The sequence below is a fragment of the Scyliorhinus canicula genome, chromosome 5, assembly GCF_902713615.1.
Source record: "Scyliorhinus canicula chromosome 5, sScyCan1.1, whole genome shotgun sequence".
NCBI classification, from domain to species: domain Eukaryota; kingdom Metazoa; phylum Chordata; class Chondrichthyes; order Carcharhiniformes; family Scyliorhinidae; genus Scyliorhinus; species Scyliorhinus canicula.
In genome coordinates, this window is record NC_052150.1 from 10,939,653 (window position 1) to 10,960,053 (window position 20,401).

A 20,401-nucleotide genomic window follows, 5' to 3' on the forward strand; every position below is an offset into this window, starting at 1 on the left:
ATCGTATCGCACCCCCTTGAGGCCCCCACAGGATGTCCATCACCATCGACTCCTATACCTCTGCCCCCAAATGGTACTTTCAATATCAGCTCTCCCACGCCCTCCCCCCTACCCGCCCCCCCCCCCCTCACAAAAAAAAACTAGACCCCCAAAAATAAATAACTAAAACCCTGTTCTCTTCTTTCCATCTTGTCCCTTCCATCTCTTCCGTTTTCTGGCTTTCCCGCCCGTATGGTGGCTGCCACACAATGCCCATGCCTTCCCTGAACCTGCCACATCACCCACACCCCACCCATCATAACCACTGTTCCACCCCCCACATCCTCCCCCAAACCCAAAACACCTGACTCCCATCGATCAAAAGAAAACAGGGAGAAGAATACTCGAGAAAGGGAAAAACAAAGAAACACGAATAAACAACCAAACTATCAACAATATCAACAACACAATTCAAACACATTCCAACATATTTACAAACTCCCCATCTCCTTGTCACGTAAAAACTCGCTTGTTTCCTCCGGAGTGTCCATATAATGCTGCTGATTCCGAAAGGTGATTCATAAACCAGCCGGACACACAACTCCAAATTTTACACATTCTTTATGCAGAATCACCTTGGCCCTGTTGAATCCGGCCCAATGTTTAGCCAGTTCCGTGCCCCAATCGGGTAGATTAAGATCGCGCTCCCCTCCCGTGTGTGGTGATATGCATCACTGTAAATACACAAGGGGTTAATGTAAAACGTGTAGACTAGCTAGACACTAGAGGGAGCACCAGAGACCAGAGACATGACACACAGACATTCAACCAATAGGCCAGAAAGATAGGACACGACCAATGGGCATTCACGATACACAGAGGTGCCACTACCACAGGAGGGCATTACACCAACCCATATATAAGGACACAGCACATATGATCTTCCTCTTTCCAGTGGAGACTCTCAGTGAGTACACAAGGGTCGATTTGAAACACATCACACCCACCACGTGGATTGTAGCAGACTGGTTCATCAGTCTGAGTAGCTATAGCAGGATTAACAGGAGAGTCGAATCCAAGTAGGAGAATTGTTAACAGTTTAATAAACGTGTTAAAGCTAGCTCCAAGTCTGAACCTTCCTTTGTCAGAATGCACATCAAGGAAGCAGCTTATGCTACGTCAAGAGCATAACAAACCACCGTGTACTCTTCTTCACCGGCCTGCCCCCATGGTGGCCTAGCCCGCAATCAGGACCCACCAATCCACGGGCAGGCCTGTGCCATGGGGGTACTCTTTTCCTACGCGTCGGCCGTGTCGGCCGTGTCAGCCTCCACGATGGCCGACATGTAGGCGAACTCCTCCCCTGCGCATGCGCAGGAATGACGTCAGCAGCCGCTGACGCTCCCGCGCATGTGCGGACCTGCGCCGGCCGGCGAAGTCCCTTCGGCCCCAGCTGGCGTGGCGCCAAAGGCCTTCCACGCCGGTCGGCGGGGCCCAAACCACTCAGTCGCACCTTTGGGGCAGGCCGACGCCGGAGTGATTCACGCCACTCCGTCCCGCTGGGACCCCCCCCCCCCCCCCCCACCCCGCCGGGTACGGGAGAATCCCGCCCTATAGGTATTTTATACAGACTTTGTGTAACTTTATAAGTTTACAAATCTATTTAAGTTTCATTGATTTATACCAAGCACTGGCAGATACAAAATATAGACACGCATAACAACTGTCTCAGCAAACACACATTGATAAGCACCCGTGTTCAGAGAGTGCCAAAGATCAATTAGACATCGATTTAATCCACGTTCTTAGACATTGCATGCTGTCTTATCACAAGTAAAAGCAGACATGAAAACTCTTCTCACTTACTTTCTATTACTTTGTAATTTTTCAAAATTAGTTTTACGGTTATAAGCAACTTTATCATTCTATTCTTTGCTTTAAAAGTAACTCTTCTGAGTCACAAAAGGGAGAAGTAACAGAAAACTTCAAATAACCTGTCGAAATAGAGTCACTGATAGGGGGATTCACTTAATACCAATTCAATAAGGTTGTGAGACAATGAGCTTAAGGTATCAATCATGAGGGCATGGCAGCATAACACGTGGTCAAGGGAGATATCGAAACAGTATTCTATCTTAGCAAGAAGTAACAGAAACAAGCTTTAATGACAGGGATTGGCCCAGAAGTAATTGACACCTTAGGAGGGCCAGTCAGGGGACAATGGGAAATGGCATCGATAGATAGCCATCCCTCTCGAGAAACCAATTAGAAACTGATCATGCCTACCCAGACCAATCACAGATTGATCACACATCCCTTCAGCCAATTAAGTATAAGCCACGCCTCATTTAGGCCAATTAGAGTGCAATAGCATTATGGATCACGCTGTGGGCTATGGTTTGGAATGTGTTAATAAGCAGAAGCTTTCACTGGGCGAATTGTGCAGCAAGTGCCTGTTGTCCAGAGGGAAGCAGAGGTTACAGAGACAGAATAGAGGTCGAGTGTCAACCTGCGACCAAGGCCGACCGGAAAACGAGAGCCTTTGTAAGTTAGTCAAGTCTCGGAGCAGCTGCAGGACATTCTGGGGGGAGGGGGGTGAACAGCCAGCTGTTGTGGTGCATGTAGGCACCAACAGTATAGGTAAAAAGCGGGATGAGGTCCTCCAAGCTGAATTCAGGGAGTTAGGAGTTAAGCTAAAAAGTAGGACCTCAAAAGTAGTAATCTCAAGATTGCAACCAGTGACACGAGCTAGTCAGAGTAGGAATGTCAGGATAGATAGGATGCATGCGTGATTCGAGAGATGGGGCAAGAGGGAGGGATTCAAATTCCTGGGGCATTGGAACTGGTTCTGGAGGAGGTGGGATCAGCACAAACCAGGCGGTCTGCACCTGGGCAGGACAGGAACTGATGTCCTGGGGTGGTGGGGGGTGGTGTTTGCTAGTGCTGTTGGGGAGGGCTTAAACTAATGTGGCAGGGGGATGGAACCGATGCAGGAAGTCGGACAAAGTAAAACAGGGCCAGAAACAAAAAGCAGTAAGGAGGAAAGTGTAAGACAGAGAAGCCATAGTCAAAAATCAAAAAGGGCCACAGTACAGGGTACAGTGACTGAAGAGAGTGTGAAAAGGGAGGTGGTCAATGCAGGATTGAGAGTGTTGTACCTAAATGCGCGCAGTATACGGAACAAGGTAAATGAGCTTGTTGCGTACATTAAAATTGCCCATATGCTGTTGTGGGCATCACAGAGACATGGCTGCAAGTGGATCTAAATATCCAATGATATATGTCCTATCGAAAGGACAGGCAGATAGGCAAAGGGGGTGGGGTTGCATTGTTAGTAAGGAATGAAGGCAAATCGATAGCAAGTAGCGATATAGTATCAGAAGGCATAGAATCTCTGTGGGTAGAGTTGAGGAATCGCAAAGGTAAAAAGACCCTGATGGGAGTTATGTACGGGCCCCCTAGCAGTAGTCAGGATGTGGGGCAGAAAATAAATCAGGAGATAGAAAAGGCATGTAAAAAAGGCAATATTACAATAATCATGGGGGACTTCAATATGCAGGTGGACTGGGAAAATCAGGTTGGTAGTGGATCCCAAGAAATTGAATTTGCGGAATGTCTAAGAGATGGTTTTTTGGAGCAGTTTGTGACAGAGCCGACTAGGGAACAGGCAATTCTGGATTTGGTGATGTGTAATGAGGCAGACTTGATTAGGGAACTTAAGGTGAAGGAACCCTTAGGGAGCAGTGACCACAATATGATAGAATTTACCCTGCAGTTTGAGAGTGAGTAGCTGCAATCAGATGTAACGGCATTACAATTAAATAAGGGTAACTACAAAGACATGAGGGAGGAGCTGGCCAGAGTTGATTGGAAAAGGTGCCCAGCAGGGAAGACAGTGGAACAGCAATGGCAGGAGTTTTTGGGAGTTATTCGGGAGGCACAACAGAAATTTATCCCAAGGGGGAGGAAACATGCTAAGGGGAGGACAAGGCATCCATGGCTAACGAGGGATGTCAAGGACAGCATAAAGGCTAAAGAAAAAGCATACAAAGTGGCGAGGATTAGTGGGAAACTAGAGGATTGGGAAGCCTTTAAAAGCGAGCAGAGGACAACTAAAAAAGCAATAATGGGGGAGAAGATGAAGTATGAGTGCAAGCTAGCTTGTAATATAAAGGAAGGTATGAAGAAGAGAGAGGCAAAAACAGACATTGGACCATTGGAAAATGTGGCTGAAGAAGTAATAATAGGAAACAAAGAAATGGCAGATGAACTAAATAGTTACTTTGCATCAGTCTTCTCAGTGGAAGACACCAGTGGGAAGCCAGAGCTCCAGGAGAACCAGGGGGCAGAGGTGAGTGCAGTGAGCATTACTAAGGAGAAGATTCTGGGGAAACTGAAAGGTCTGAAGGTGGATAAGTCACCTGGACCGGATGGACTACACCCCAGGGTCCTAAAAGAGATAGCTGAGGAAATTGTGGAGGCATTAGTGATGATCATTCAGGAATCACTGGAGGCAGGAAGGGTCTCAGAGGACTGGATGGTGGCTAATGTAACACTACTGCTTAAGAAGGGAGGGAGGCCGAAGATGGGAAATTATAGGCCGGTTAGCCTGACTTCGGTAATTGGTAAGATTTTAGAGTCTGTTATTAAAGATGAGATCACAAAGTACTTGGAAGTGCATGGTAAAATAGGACTGAGTCAGCACAGCTTTGTCAAAGGGAGGTTGTGTCTGACAAATCTGTTAGAGTTCTTTGAGGAGGTAACAAGGAAGTTAGACAAAGGCGAACCACTGGACGTGATTTATTTAGATTTCCAGAAGGCCTTTGACAAGGTGCCGCATAGGAGACTGTTAAATAAGTTAAGAGCCCATGGTGTTCAGGGTAAGGTCCTGGCATGGACAGAGGATTGGCTGACTGGCAGAAGGCAGAGAATGGGGATAAAGGGGTCTTTTTCAGGATGGCAGCCGGTGACTAGTGGTGTGCCTCAGGGGTCTGTGCTGGGACCACAACTTTTCACAATATACATTAACGATCTGGAAGAAGGTACTGAAGGCACTGTTGCTAAGTCTGCAGATGATACAAAGATTTGTAGAGGGACAGGTAGTATTGAGGAAGCACGGGAGCTGCAGAAGGACTTGGACAAGCTAGGAGAGTGGGCAATGAAGTGGCAAATGAAATACAATATGGAAAAGTGTGAGGTTATGCACTTTGGAAGGAGGAATTTAGGCATAGACTATTTTCTAAATGGGGAAATGCTTAGGAAATCAGAAGCACAAAAGGACTTGCGAGCCCTTGTTCACAATTCTCTTAAGGTTAATGTGCAGATTCAATCGGCAGTTAGGAAGGCAAATGCAATGTTAGCATTCATGTCAAGAGGGCTAGAATACAAGAGCGAGGATGTACTTCTGAGGCTGTATAAGGCTCTGGTCAGACCCCATTTGGAGTATTGTGAGCAGTTTTGGGCCTCATATCTAAGGAAGGATGTGCTGGCCTTGAAAAGGGTCCAGAGGAGGTTCACAAGAATGATCCCTGGAATTAAGAAATTGTCATATGAGGAACGTTTGAGGACTCTGGGTCTGTACTCGTTAGCGTTTAGAAGGATGAGAGGGGATCTTATTGAAACTTACAGGATACTGCGTGGCCTGAATAGAGTAGTCGTGGAGAGGATGTTTCCAACTGTAGGAAAAACTAGAACCAAAGGACTCAATCTCAGACTAAAGGGACGATCCTTTAAAACAGAGATGAGGAGGAATTTCTTCAGCTAGAGGGTGGTAAATCTGTGGAACTCTTTGCTGCAGAAGGCTGTGGAAGCCAAATCACTGAGTGTCTTTAAGGCAGAGATAGATAGGTTCTTGATTAATAAGGGGATCAGAGGTTATGGGGAGAAGGGAGGAGAATGGGGATGAGAAAATATCAGCCATGATTGACTGGCAGAGCAGACTCGATGGGCCGAGTGGCTAATTCTGCTCCGATGTCTTATGGTCAAAATCCAGCCCTGACTTTAGTCGGTATCTACAACTTATTAAAGATTTCCTGAATTACTTCACCAAACTGTCTCCTGTTGCCTAAATGGTTAAAGTTTCAAATGAACATGTGTGGAATTTAAGTTCAAATAATATCTGCCTTCCATTACCGATGCCTTTAATTTTATAGTTCAGATTACACTATCTCAGTCAGTTATTAGTTGTATTAAATTGCTGTGACTCATCAATTAGTGCATGTCAGCATTAAACACTCATCATATTTTGCTATAAATTGCTTTCATAATTCAATTTATCATTTCCTCGTGTTAATGTATTCTTCTTCATGTTAATGCACCTCATGATTTCAGGTTATTTTAGGAACTGAATCAATAATTGTCATCCTCCCCATTTTTGTTCTAATCAGCCCTTTGTTCCTCTTCTTCTCAGTGTTTGGAATTGAATCTGTGCAGGTAGATTGACCGGCACTGCCCTGGCTATATTGACTGATGTCTATTTACATTTTTAAGCTTTAATGGGATGTGCGTGTCACTGACGAGGTCCGCATTTGTTGCCAGCCCCTCATTGCCCCTGAGAAGTTGTGGTGAGCTGCCTTCTTGAACCACTGTAGTCCACGTGGTGTGGGTACACCCACTGTGCTGTTAGGGAGGGAGTTTCAGGATTTTGACCCAACGACAGCGAGGGAACGGGCGATCTATTTCCAAGTCAGGATGGTGAGTGACTTGGAGGGGAATCTCCAGGTGGTGGTATTCCCAAGTATCTGCTGCCCACGTAGGGAAACAAAGGCCAGGATTCTCCGGTATCCGGCGGGCGGGCCATACCGGCGCCAAAGAGTGGTGTGAACCACTCCGGCATCGGGCTGCCCGGAAGGTGTGGAATCCTCCGCACCTTCGGGGGCTGGGCTAGCGGTGAAGTGTTTGATGCCACGCCAACTGGCACCGAAGGGCCTCTGCTGGCCGTCGTGAGTTGGCGCATGTGCAGGAGCGTTCCCAGAACCGCTGCCGTGATTCCTCCGCATGCGCAGGGGGTTTCTTCTCCGCGCCGGCTATGGCGGAGCGTTACACAGGCCGGCGCGGAGGGAAAGGGTGCCCCCGCGGCACAGGCCCGCCCACAGGTCGGTGGTCCCCGATCGTGGGCCAGGTCACCATGGGCCCCCCGTCTTCCGGGGCCGGATCCCCCCCCCCCCCCCCGAGGACTCCGCAGGCCACCCTCAGAGCCAGGTCCTGCCGGTACGCACCAGGTCTAAACCACGCCGGCAGGACTGGCCGAAAACGGGCAGCCGCCCGGTCTATCGGGGTCCAGAGAATCGCCGGGGTGGCCACTGCCAACAGCCCCCGAACGGCGCGGCGCAATCCCCACCCCTGCCAAAAAAACAGTGCCAGAGAATTTGGCAGCTGGCGGAAGGGCGGGATTCACGCCGCCTCCCGGCGATTCTCCAACCTGGCCGGGGGGGGGGGGGTCGGAGAATCCCGCCCACAGTGTTCAGGAAGTTTTTACATCAAAATCAAATTAGCAACAGCCTTGGCAGAATGTTACAGCACGTGTGCACATAATGGTACGGCACATGGGCATGCGCTGGTGCGGAATGTAGGCATGCGCTGGTGTGGAATGTAGGCATGCGATGGTGTGGAATGTAGGCATGCGCTGGTGTGGAATGTAGGCATGCGATGGTGTGGAATGTAGGCATGCGCTGGTGTGGAATGTAGGCATGCGCTGGTGCGGAATGTAGGCATGCGCTGGTGTGGAATGTAGGCATGCGCTGGTGTGGAATGTAGGCATGCGATGGTGTGGAATGTAGGCATGCGATGGTGTGGAATGTAGGCATGCGATGGTGTGGAATGTAGGCATGCGATGGTGTGGAATGTAGGCATGCGATGGTGTGGAATGTAGGCATGCGCTGGTGCGGAATGTAGGCATGCGATGGTGTGGAATGTAGGCATGCGCTGGTGCGGAATGTAGGCATGCGATGGTGCGGAATGTAGGCATGCGCTGGTGTGGAATGTAGGCATGCGCTGGTGCAGAATGTAGGCATGCGCTGGTGTGGAATGTAGGCATGCGCTGGTGCGGAATGTAGGCATGCGCTGATGCGGAGTGTAGGCATGCGCTGGTGTGGAATGTAGGCATGCGATGGTGCGGAATGTAGGCATGCGATGGTGCGGAATGTAGGCATGCGATGGTGCGGCACGTAGAGCAGCACATGGTACGTAATCAGGAAGTCTGAAGCTATTTCAGCAAAATCATTTGTAGGTAAGGTGAAATTGATTTTAAAAATGGCCCTCAGGGGGACATTAAAGTCAGCACCAGTTTGAAAATTATCCCCCGAAATGTGCCTTAATTACAGAAGCATCAATTGAGAATGCCTAAAACAGCAGAAAGGCGAGGTCTTGTAGCGCAGTGGGTCGCATTCCTGCCTCTGAACCAGGAGGTCCGGGCCCCAGTCCCACTCCAGGGCTTGTTGGCAGAGAAACTGGGTTCACAAGGCAGACAAATAGTTGGAGTGTCGGCCTGCAATCCTTTCCAATGGCAGGCGGAAAGAACAACTGAATCTCTCGGGGGGGGGGGGGGGGGGGGGGGGGGGGGGGGGTCCCTGACAGTTTTCTTTACCTCAATTGATTTCCTTAATATTTTTTGTGCCTGCCCCCCCCCCCCCCCCCCGCCCCCCAAATAAACTCCCCCAAACTGGGTGACCAGCTTCCAACTAGCACGTGTCTCCTGCAGGCTGGTGAGATAGATTGTGCGCCTGGCAACAAAGGATTCAGTACACACGTGGCCAAATGCGTGTGTGCCATCGATGGCCATCTTGCCGTGGCAGGGGACACAGTGATTTTTAAAACAGGACACTCCCAAATCAGGGTGGGGTCAATATTCCATTAGTTCCTTGAACAAAGATGATCAATGTACATTGCACATCTGGCCCAGGTGCTGCAGAACTTCACAGCTTACTCCTTGGTGTGATGTTCATCGTAGGTTCTCAGACCCACACGCAGTACAATTAAAAGTGATCAAATTGACAGCAACAGACCAAAGTGATTGATGTTCCGCTTGGGTCTAGAACTGAACCAGTCCAAATCCATTGAGCTTGTGTCAGAATCAGGATTAATAACCTGCCAACTCTCACCACCTCTGCGTCCCTACTCCTAACCCTAAAGGCATTGCACAGTGAGCTCCAGCCCAACTCAATATAAATGAATAAGTAATTATGATTAATCATGAACTCGCATATGCAAAGACCATGAATACTCACAATGAATTGTCAAATTCTGTCATGAGCGATAAAGATCATGAAAGGAACAATCCTCAGAAATTGCATTTCAAAATTGTACCACGACTGCATCTGATTTGATCATCAAAACAATGGGAGACGTGATAATTAATCATGATCTCCATGCTCATTATCATTGTGCTGTTTAGAATTATACTCCTCCCCGTTCGAGTTGATTCATTGACATGATCTCAGATGACCATCTTACATGAGCGACAGCGGTTAATCATAATTCAACATTCTGCATCATCCATCTGCTGAGCCAGTTAATAATCTCCATCTGCATCTGACCCTCCAACTAATATAGATCAGGGCTTCACTTGTCATCTGTAATGTGAGGCTCCGATTTCTGGTGTCTGATCTGCTCACATGTCTAAACTTCCCTAATTGATATTCTGAACTCCAAAGAGAGACATGTCTGGAGTACGGATACCAAAAAGGTGCTCAGGGTGGGTGGCCACGGATTCCATGGTCGTAAATCCCTCAAATGTCCTCACAAGACACACTTCGAACTTCAAGGTTGGATTGCGCATCAATGGATACTTCAGGTATTGCGTGCCAATGAATTATTACTCTTGGCCCTGTGATGAACTCTGACGCTGTCAAAATCAGCAACCATTTGGGAAAATAATAACCAGGAATTCAGTTGAAGGAAAACCTTGGAAGATGTTGTGATCGCGCAGGAGCAAAAAAAAAAATAAGGTTTTTAAATTGCTGGCACGGTTTAAAAAAGAATCTCATTTTTACGTGACTCAGTAAATCCAAGTCATGTAAAATTGCAAATTGCAACTTTATTTGCTTCTTTTTTCTGCCAATTTCCACCCCCACCCCTCTCACCAAAAGACAGAGATTCTTTGTTTGCATATTAGTTGAACATAGACGATTTGCCACCCAGATGGAAGCCATTTTGCCCATCATGTCTATGCCAGCTGAACCATAATGCACCCAGCCTAATCCCACTTCCCAGCTTTTAGCCCTTGGCCTTGTAGTTTATGACACTTCAAGTGCATATCCAAGTACTTTATAAATGCCGTGAGGGTTTCTGCCTCTACTGCCCTTCTCAATCAGTGGCGTCTACACCACCACCCTCCCCCCCATCCACTGGGTGAAAAGAAAGTCTCCTCAGCACACCCCTCTAATCCTACCACCAAGTGCTATAAATCCCTCAGGTTATCCATTTCTATCGGGTCCAGACTCCAGAGGTAGGATTCTCCGCCCCCCCCCCCCCCCCCGCCACATTTCTGTCTCCCCCCGCCAGCAGGATGCTGCGTTGCGCCGGCCAGTCAATGGGGTTTCCCATTGTGGGGCAGTCCCACGCCGTCGGGAAACCCCCGGGCTGCCGGCGAAATGGAGCATCCCGACGGCGGAGAACCCAGCCCCTCAACTTAGGGCAGATTCCAGTAGGGCAGCACGGTAGCATGGTGGTTAGCATAAATGCTTCACAGCTCCAGGGTCCCAGGTTCGATTCCCGGCTGGGTCACTGTCTGTGCGGAGCCTGCACGTCCTCCCCGTGTGTGCGTGGGTTTCCTCTGGGTGCTCCGGTTTCCTCCCACAGTCCAAAGATGTGCGGGTTAGGTGGATTGGCCATGCTAAATTGCCCGTAGTGTCCTAAAAAGTAAGGTTAAGGGGGGGGGGGTTGTTGGGTTACGGGTATAGGGTGGATACGTGGGTTTGAGTAGGGTGATCATGGCTCGGCACAACATTGAGGGCCGAAGGGCCTGTTCTGTGCTGTACTGTTCTATGTTCTAACTTCATACACCTCAATCCTCCTCTTTTCCAAGGAAAATAACCCCACCCTATCCAATCTTTCCTCATGGCTAAAAATTGGGCATCAGGCATCCTTAAAAGTGCTTTAATATTATTTATGTGCCTGGATAACAAGGTTGAGCATTTATTTGAGCCTAGGAGTGTGTCATATGCCAGCGTCATTTCATCTTTAACCTCCGCTTTCAATGCTGGGCATTCACTGAAGGCCCGGAGTGGAAATCTCGGCCTGTTTCGCCCTCGTCAACTCAGGGACGTTGAGACCAATTGTAGTATTCCAACTATTTCCGTCTTTTGGATGAGGCGTTAAAGTAAAACCCCATCACCAATGTAAGGTGGATGTTAAAGCTCTCACGACACTATTTTGAATAAGAACATAGGAGTTAACCAGAGTGTCCTGACCAATATTTGTCCTCCAATCAACATCATAAAACAGATTATCTGGTCACTTTCACATTACTGTTTGTTGGGAGTTAGCTCTGAGGAATCTGGCTGTTGCGTTTCCCACATTGCAACAATCACTACACTTCCAAAGCCCGTCATTGGCCATGAAGTGCTTTGAGAGGTCAGGTGGCGGTCAAAAACGCTATCTAAATGCAAGACCTTTTTCTTTTACTTTCCAAGCTTACAGCAACTTGTTCAAGACAGAACGGGGATCAATCCTGGAGCTGTGCTGTTCTGTATTTCTCAGTTTCTCATCGGAAAGCCCAATGGGCCATCCAGAAACTCCAATTTAATACTCACCGCAGAGAAATCGCCCAGCACCTGGTAACTGGCACCTGGCACCTGGCACCAGGGGCTGGTTTAGCTCACAAGGCTAAATCGCTGGCTTTTAAAGCAGACCAAGCAGGCCAGCAGCACGGTTCGATTCCCGTACCAGCCTCCCCGGACAGGCGCGGAATGTGGTGACTAGGGGCTTTTCACAGTAACTTCATTGAAGCCTACTCGTGACAATAAGCGATTTTCATTTTCATTTTTCAAAAACAAGCTCATGGAGTTCGTCGGAAAACAGATTGGGGAGGCAGTGATAGTATAGATAGAACAGTACAGCACAGAACAGGCCCTTCGGCCCTCAATGTTGTGCCGAGCCATGATCACCCTACTCAAACCCACGTATCCACCCTATACCCGTAACCCAACAACCCCCCCCCTTAACCTTACTTTTATTAGGACACTACGGGCAATTTAACATGGCCAATCCACCTAACCCGCACATCTTTGGACTGTGGGAGGAAACCGGAGCACCCGGAGGAAACCCACGCACACACGGGGGAGGACGTGCAGACTCCGCACAGACAGTGACCCAGCCGGGAATCGAACCTGGGACCCTGGAGCTGTGAAGCATTTATGCTAACCACCATGCTACCCTGCTGCCCCAAAGTCCTGGTACTTTCATCAGACCAGTGATCCAAAGACCCAGGGTCTGGGGACCCAAGTTTGAATCCCACACAGATGGTAAAACTTGAATTTAAAAGTCTAACGCCGACCTGGAAACCATTGTCGATTGTTGTAATAAAACATCAGGTTCACGAACGTCCTTTCGGGAAGGAAATCTGCCATCCTTACCCAGTCTGACTCTAGAGCCGCAGCAATGTGGTTGACTTGGAACTGCTCTCTGAAATAGCCTAGCTCAGCTCAAGGGCAATTAGGGATGGGCAACAAATGCTGGCCTTGCCCACAACACTGGCATCCCATGAATGAATTAAAAAGGAAAACAGGCAGTGGCTCTCACATCACCTCTCTGTGATTGTGAGGCCTGGACAACCGACCAACATCATCATGGACAACCTACCGTCTAGTTACCTCCCACAGACCAAAGATGGATTAGGTGGATTGGCCATGATAAAATTGCCCCTTGATGTGCAGGTAAGGTGGGGTTACGGGGATAGGGTGAGGGAGTGGGCCGAGGTAGGATGCTCTTTCAGAGGATCGGTGCAGACTCGATGGGCCGAATGGCCTCCTTCTACATCGTAAGGATTCTATGATCACACATAGCAATTAAATACATCCCACCTTCGCTGATTATGACCCATCGACAAATCAAGAGGCAGGTCAAAGTCCCCCAAAACCTGTTATGGGGAACATGCTCAGACCTCTGCTTCACAGGGTCGGCTGTGTGGTTTGCACAGAAGAATGGACCTGCTAGCTGACCATGGGAACACTCATCATAGGCCCTCCCAAACCCAGGTACAAAGACATTCTGAAAGCGAATCTCCGAGCCTGTGAGCTGGACCCCATTATTTGGTAGATCCAAAAGGAGAAATATCTGTCGCTGTGCAATCTCAACACTCGAGGAAAAGAGAGTCAGGCCCATGCAGGGCACGGGAGGAAGCTAAAGTCTTCACCCACCCCTCTGATAGCCTCCCGTGGAACATTTGCAAGTGGACCTGCAAATCAAGATTTGATTTGACATCACATATGAAGCAACCCAGACCACAAACATTTGGTCTCTTCACTGAACACTCGTTCATCATAGCAATGGGATGGTCCATCAACCACAGGGAGTCTCACAAAGGCAGCATGAACATTTGGTGCCTGGACAAACACGCAAAAGTGAAGAATACGCTGCCACTCAGTAAAGCGGAATGCTTTGACACAGCACAAAGAAAGCAATTCCACTGCTACTGTTTCCCTTGACCTACTTAGATACTAGTGTGGGATTGGCTCGATGTGAATATAGATTCAGAGAGGAAGAACTAATTCTGTCCGTGATTTTACTGGGTCAGATTTTGCTGTGATGGGCACCTCGCAGCATCATGAGTGAGGCTCGACGCTGCACCCCCGCAGCTCAAAACGGCAAGTTGCCCAGTGGTGACAATGCCGCGAGGGGAAACCAGAATCTGGCCACATCATGGGCTGGATTCTCCGTTTCTGAGTTAAGTGTTGACGCCAACGGAAAATCCGTACAGTTTCACGTCACTAAAATCAGCGCCACACCTGCACCGATTCTGCCACCGGCGAGGGGCGAGCAGCGCGGGGAACACCCGCAGAACACACGAACAATGGTGCGGGAATCGCCGGGTCCGTGATGGACACTCACAGGGCTGACAAGCTGCAGCCGCACTTACACTGTACAACCCCCCCCCCCCCCCCCGCCCCCCCCCCCCCCCCCCCCCCCCCCCCCCCCCCCACCCCCCACCCCCACCCCGCCCCCCCCTGCCGAAAAGATAGGACAGGTTGTGCTGGAGCGCCCAAACAGCTGATGGATCGGCTGGGGAGAGAGGGCCCCCCCCCCGGGGAGAGAGGGCACCCCCCCCTACCCACCCACCCACCCACCCCCACCCCCTTCCCCGTTCCTATGTGACCCAGGGCATCAGGTTTGAAGCGGCTGTCAGTGGCATGCGCATCTGTATGGCTGCCTTGCTGGTTGCCATATTGGTGTTGTGTCCCCTTCCACCCCAACCCCACAACCCACCTCCTGGCCACCGCCCCCCCCCCCCCCCACCCACCCCCCCCCCCCCCCCCCCCCCCCCGGCCTCAGCAACGCGCCCCCTGGCCAGCAGCACGGCTGTCGGCGAAGGATGGCGGTGCTGGACACTATCCGTCCGCCCTCTCTCGGCAGCCACCACGCCAGGTTCGCGATTTGTGAGAGCACACGTGGGCCGCGCCGCCAGGAACTCGGCCCATCGGAGGCGGAGCATCGCGGGAGTGCCCACTAATGATATGCAAACATTGTTTTAACTGCGGGCGGCGGGCGGCCCATTGACGCCATTTTAGAGGAGACGGAGCATCGCGATTTGACGTCAAAACGGCTCCTGCTGCAATTTCAGCATGGTGAGCTATTCTCCACCTGATCGCACGCACCGATTTCAGCATCGGGTAATGGAGAACCCGCCCCATATCTCTGTCCACATTGATACCACAGAGTATGGGTTTGTTACTGTTTATTCTTTCCCCAATCATCCAGAACAGGAACACTCACTACATTTACAAACATCACATGCCAACAGGATTCAAGTTGGCTTCCAAACTGCGCCCCCCCCCTTATTTTTTGAAACACAGATGCAATAGAGTATGGAAAACGAGAATTCTTCTAGCTCGATTGAACAGCCCTACATGTGCCTCACAACAAAGGTAAGAAGCAATCAAGCCTCCATTGTGGTAACTGTGTATAGGGGAGTAAATGGCTGGCAGTGAGTGACAATGTGATCATTTATTGAGCAGTTGATGGGGAGCAGGTCAACTCAATTAAAATAAAGCCTTATAATCATTCCCAGACATTTTATTTTATAATTTAATTGATTGTTATGGGCAAGATATCCCAAGATGGAATTGAGGTGCAATAACTTAAATAGTTTTAAAATGTGGATGGTGACCATGTGAGCTGAAAATATATATACACTGAACTTACAAAAATGTTCTCTACCACAATGGGGCATTAATAGGTCCCATTCACCTACAGAATACAGCCTATTACCAAGATGACTGAAATTTTCATAGTATGCAAGTAACAACTACAATATACAATGTCGCCACAGTCTCTTTAGCTCTCTTTTGTTAGTTGCTGAGTTCAAACATGTAATACAACCATTCCAATTACTTTTGCTCTGTTGCTAATTCCTTTCTCCTCTCCCTACCAAACGGATAAATCTTGCTTATGCTTCACCTCCTGACTCATTTTTCGTTCAGCCAAGAATTCAAACGACCCAAATCCCAACTTCCAGCAGATTGGGTTTGAAAGGTTATGCTCTATGTTGATGAAAACGCCAATGTTAATGTAGCATTTCTAGTGTACGTTATGATTCTACGATCAGGGGGTAGTAGGGGACGGGATTGCCAATCACGGCAAAATGCCCCTTGAGAGGTGTAAATCCATGATGAGTTTTCCAGCAGAATTCTCACAGGGAGTGCGGAATCCAGACGGGAAAATAACGTCTGAAGCACCAGGAAACAAACATCATTCAAACCAAATAAATCATATTCGGATAAATAACAGCGTATTCACGACACAGACCGTTATTAACCTCAAATCTGGCAGCGGTTCACGGGATTAAGAGATATGTGGAGAATGTCCTTATGAAATGAAAATCGCTTATTGTCACGAGTAGGCTTCAATGAAGTTACTGTGAAAAGCCCCTAGTCGCCACATTCCAGCACCTGTTCGGGGAGGCTGTTACGGGAATCGAACCGTGCTGCTGGCCTGCCTTGGTCTGCTTTCAAAGCCGGTGATTTAGCCCAGTGTGCTAAACAGCCCCTCATTTCCATCTCCTCATAATTTGCTTCACACTAAAAGCATCGTGCCCTTATCTCCCCGTTACTTTTCACCGTGAACTTGGCATGGTTAAGGCTGGAATTTAGCAGCGTATCATTTGAATGGTAATTGTTAATGCAATGCCAATCACCCTCGACAGCCCAGGAAAGGGACCATTTAGATTGTTCCATCTCATTCCTGTGCGTCGTAAGTTATTAGAGGGTTACAAAACGACCCCGTTCAATTGTTCGCTTACTTTTCTGTTCTATATTCTTTCTCTCTCTCAATCCAGTCTCCTTCCTCTCTCTTTATTTCTCTTTCTAATTTAATTCTTAATTCACCGTCTCTTTCTGTTGCTCTTCTATTTCTTCCCCAAACCTTAGGTCCGATTGGTTAAGGAGTTGGTTCTGTGAGGCCCCAGATGTTGCATTGCCCTCATCACCCCCCCCCCCCCCCCCCCCCCGCCCCCCAGTATCAGCTGACAATTGCACCAAGCCATAATGCGAAAGAGAGAAGTCTCATTGACGGTGCATGTTCGGAGATGCTTCACTCCAGCACGATCTGCCCCATTGAATCCTCATCTGATAGTTGGAAAAACGCAGTCAATTGAGGACAGGTCAGGCATTACTGCAGAAAGCTGACCCAATCTCCGCGAAAGAGAGCATAAAAGGATTATCTGATTGTTAAACTGTTAACATATAAGATGTGCAGGTTAGGTGGATTGGACAGGCTATATTCCCCCTTAGAGTCAAAAGTTTAGGTGGGGTCATGGGGCTAGGGCGAGGGAGGGTGGAGGGTGTGGAGGGTGCTCTTTCAGAGGGTGGGTGCAGACTCGATGGGCTGAATGGCCTCCTTCTGTACTGTCAGGATTCTATGATTCTACATATAGATTTCTATGACAGCACTTCAGCCAGACTGAATGGGAAGGAATGAAACTTTTCAGCATGTTTCAATTTCAGCTTGTCTCCTCTCGAGTTGTTCCAATATTGCAAGATTAACCACAGACACAATTCTCCCATCACTGCTTGTTAGTAGTGTTGGGTGAATTATACCAGTTTCGCTACCAATATAGAAACAGACCACCTAGGATGGCATCATCTTCTCTTATCTGTCAATAGTAATATGTTACAGAGAAAACCTCGCACGCCTTTGACAAGGATCCTTTCACAGGAATATTTCTCAGCCCCTGCACCATACAAACCCTTGTCAAAATCCCACCAGGTGTATGATTCGGAGAAACAGTGGATGGGCTTCCATGTAGATTGCCCACATTTTCACAACGTGCTTTTATAAACAACCTTGCAGGGGTTACCTCCCTACCCCCCACCACTCCAACTCCTATCAAACCCTGTGTAGACAACCCCATTCACCAGCCCTCAGCCCACCTTTGGTAACATCTCGTCGGATCATCAGACAGTGTAGAGTTATGGGCAGCCAAAGATGTGTCAGCAACCAGGAGTCCCTCAAGATCAGAGATTAAAAAGTGTTGATTTAACACCGCCAGGCCAGTGCCATCTTATTAGGCGATTAATATGAAATACAGCCCACACTCCACTGGTGAAATCACCACCCTGCTCTGTAACTGCTTAATGAAAACCATTTTTCTGGGAATAATTGAATTTGTGACCTTATTCTGCTATCTTTTCGTTCAGAAAATGAGGAGGCTCGTCTCATTTCCTTGTTCAAGCTGCTTGGGAGAGGAAAGTATCACTTTTGGGGGGGGGGGGGGGGGGGCAAATTGGCAACATGATATTTTTTTTTAAGTTTCAATTCAGTATCAAAGATTAAAAGCAAAATGTTGCGGCTGCTGTAAATCAGAAATAGAGGACAGGAAATGTTGGTAAACACAGGCAGGTCTGGCAGCGTGTGTGTGTGTGTGTGGGGAGAGAGAGAGACGGAGATAAACGTTTCGAGTCCAGTCTGCAGATCTTAAGAGTCAGGTTAGAACGGAAACAATTAACTGTTTCTCTCGCCCACAGATGCTGCCAGACCTCCTTAGTGTTTTTTTTTTCTTTCTAGCATTTTCTGTTTCGATGCAAGCATCCAGATTAAACTTTTCTGGATTCTGCATATTCGGGTTTTTTGCAAGGCGAAGCAGAACGGATTGAAGCAACTAAGATGTGGTTCTGGGGTGTTACTTATTTCCACATTTAACATGCTGTTCCCCTGTCCTTTCCATCTCGACTTTATTTGTTCTTCTCAAACCAAGCCAGCCGCTTCATCGCCCAGTGGAATGTTAACCAACCATCTGAGAAACGGCCCTCCAACCTGTGTGCCAACAGGGGCAACTTACAAATATGAAATGATAGAATCACAGAACTGTTGCCACTCTCAGTGGGAGTAGCTCTATTGGTCCCACTCTCACGTCCCTTCTCGCACAATTGTTTCTCTGTCTCTTCAGATCACTCTGACCTTGCCTTTTGAAATTAAATCAAATCCTTGCTCTGCCACAACGCGCTTGGAAACATTGCCAAAGATTGCAAATGTTAATCAGATCAATAAATGAGTGCAACTTAAAAGAACAAATTCTTCCTGTCGAATGGACAAGCCTAACATAACTTGCCAGAGGGTGTGTAGAATTAAATGATTGTGTATTAAATTACTGTTCATCTAGAAAAAAAAAAGTGCAATCCTTGCTGCCCCCATCTCCAAAACTTCTGACACCGAAATTGCAGTGCCCCACCGGCTTCAGTGGCTGAATGCAAGGCAGCCAGGTTGTGTTTGAACCCACGGACTGTGTGCTCAGGCATTCCGCTTTGAGGTCCGGGTTTCTGCGGTGCATTCTGAATGCAGCAATTTCGATCACCAGGCTGACCCCCCCACCCCGGGTGAAAAGGCAGAGAGAGCAGCAACAACGTTAACGATCTCGATGGCAAACTGGGAGAGAGGGATGAGAAAGAAATGGGACTGGCTGGACAAGTTTGGAGATCTTTCTCATTCCAATCAAACCTGCAAAAAAAGTTGGGCCACATCAGCGGAAAAACACGGCCTGATCCCAGGATTTGATTGTTAAAAATAAAAAAAATCGATAGCTACAGCTTCCCGGAGCTCTCCAAACACCTTCTCTCCCTTCCATCAACCCGGCTTGCCAGCCTCAATCTAAAGTATTTATGATGTTTCGAAACATGCCTGCAATTCACACACAATAAGAGTTCTGTAAATATTGTTCTGTAAATATATTGATCGGTGTAGAATATTATGTAAACCATCCTTTAAACACACAAATCTTCCAGACAGACTTGAGACACTCTGGATTTGCTCTGGATTTGAGCTTCCCATCCAATCACAGTGCTACTTTCTTCCCCACTGCAGGCGATGGGATAAGTCTTCAGCAACTAAATTGCCTTATGGAAGGTTCAGCACTGAATATTCCGCTATGAGAGTGTGCCCGGCTAACAGTTAACTGTAAACAAAGTGTTTCCAGGCGATGTTAAACAATCTCTTCAGGCTGAACACAGAACCTCCCCATCTGGGAAGGTTGTGAAATGTATCACAGGCAGAAAAATCGTGGGTTTGGAATTCGCAACACCTGCCCCTTCACGTTTCATTTCTCACTTGCAAATCCTGAAAAGTGCACACAAAACCACATCTCGCCTCGCCAAGTTCCAAAATGCAAGCCTAACAATTAAGAGAGCAACTGGGGTGGGGGGTGAGGGGGGTGAAAAATCCTTCAAATATGCCTTACCTGCTTTGGTTTAAAAAAAAAACAATCCTCGCTGGGTTCCAGTAAATGAAGATTTGCTGCTTCTTCTTCTTCTTCTTCCCCCTTCCCTCCACTCCCAGGTCACTTTATCAGGGACAAGGTGTGCGCTTAGCCCTGTAGAAGATGCAACTCCATAGTCACCGCACTGGCTGTACTTGGGACTGAGAGGCTTTAGCGGACTGAAGGCGAACAGAGTTGACAGCGAGAGACGCCACTCTGTGCTCTCTGAAGCTTCGCACCCCCCCCCCCCCCCCCCCCCCACTGAAATCACAGCCTTATTTCTTTTTAAAAAGCAAGATTTGGTCCTAGATATTACACCAGCGCCCTCTAGAGCTCTGCCTAATGCTCACCTGGTTGTTTAAAAGCATTGCTCAGTGAAATAGACAAGAAAAAAGACTTGCATTTCTATAGCGCCTCTTAAGATCTTTTTTTTGCTGGGGGGAGGAAATTTGTGAAATGTGGTCACTGTTGTAATGGCAATTCGCACACAGCAAACTCCCACAAGCCAGCAATGTGATAATA

At 48.3% G+C, this 20,401-nt stretch overlaps 1 protein-coding gene across 1 annotated transcript in view; it reads right to left on the reverse strand.

Moving 5' to 3' along the window:
* Positions 1 to 20,109, reverse strand: part of cpne4b (copine IVb) — a 469,926-nt gene extending 449,817 nt beyond the window's left edge. Inside the window, exon 1 of the mRNA XM_038796566.1 lies at positions 19,862 to 20,109. The gene's annotated coding sequence lies outside the window, so the exon portion shown is untranslated. The remainder of the gene's footprint in view (positions 1 to 19,861) is intronic.
* Positions 20,110 to 20,401: the final 292 nt, after the last annotated feature.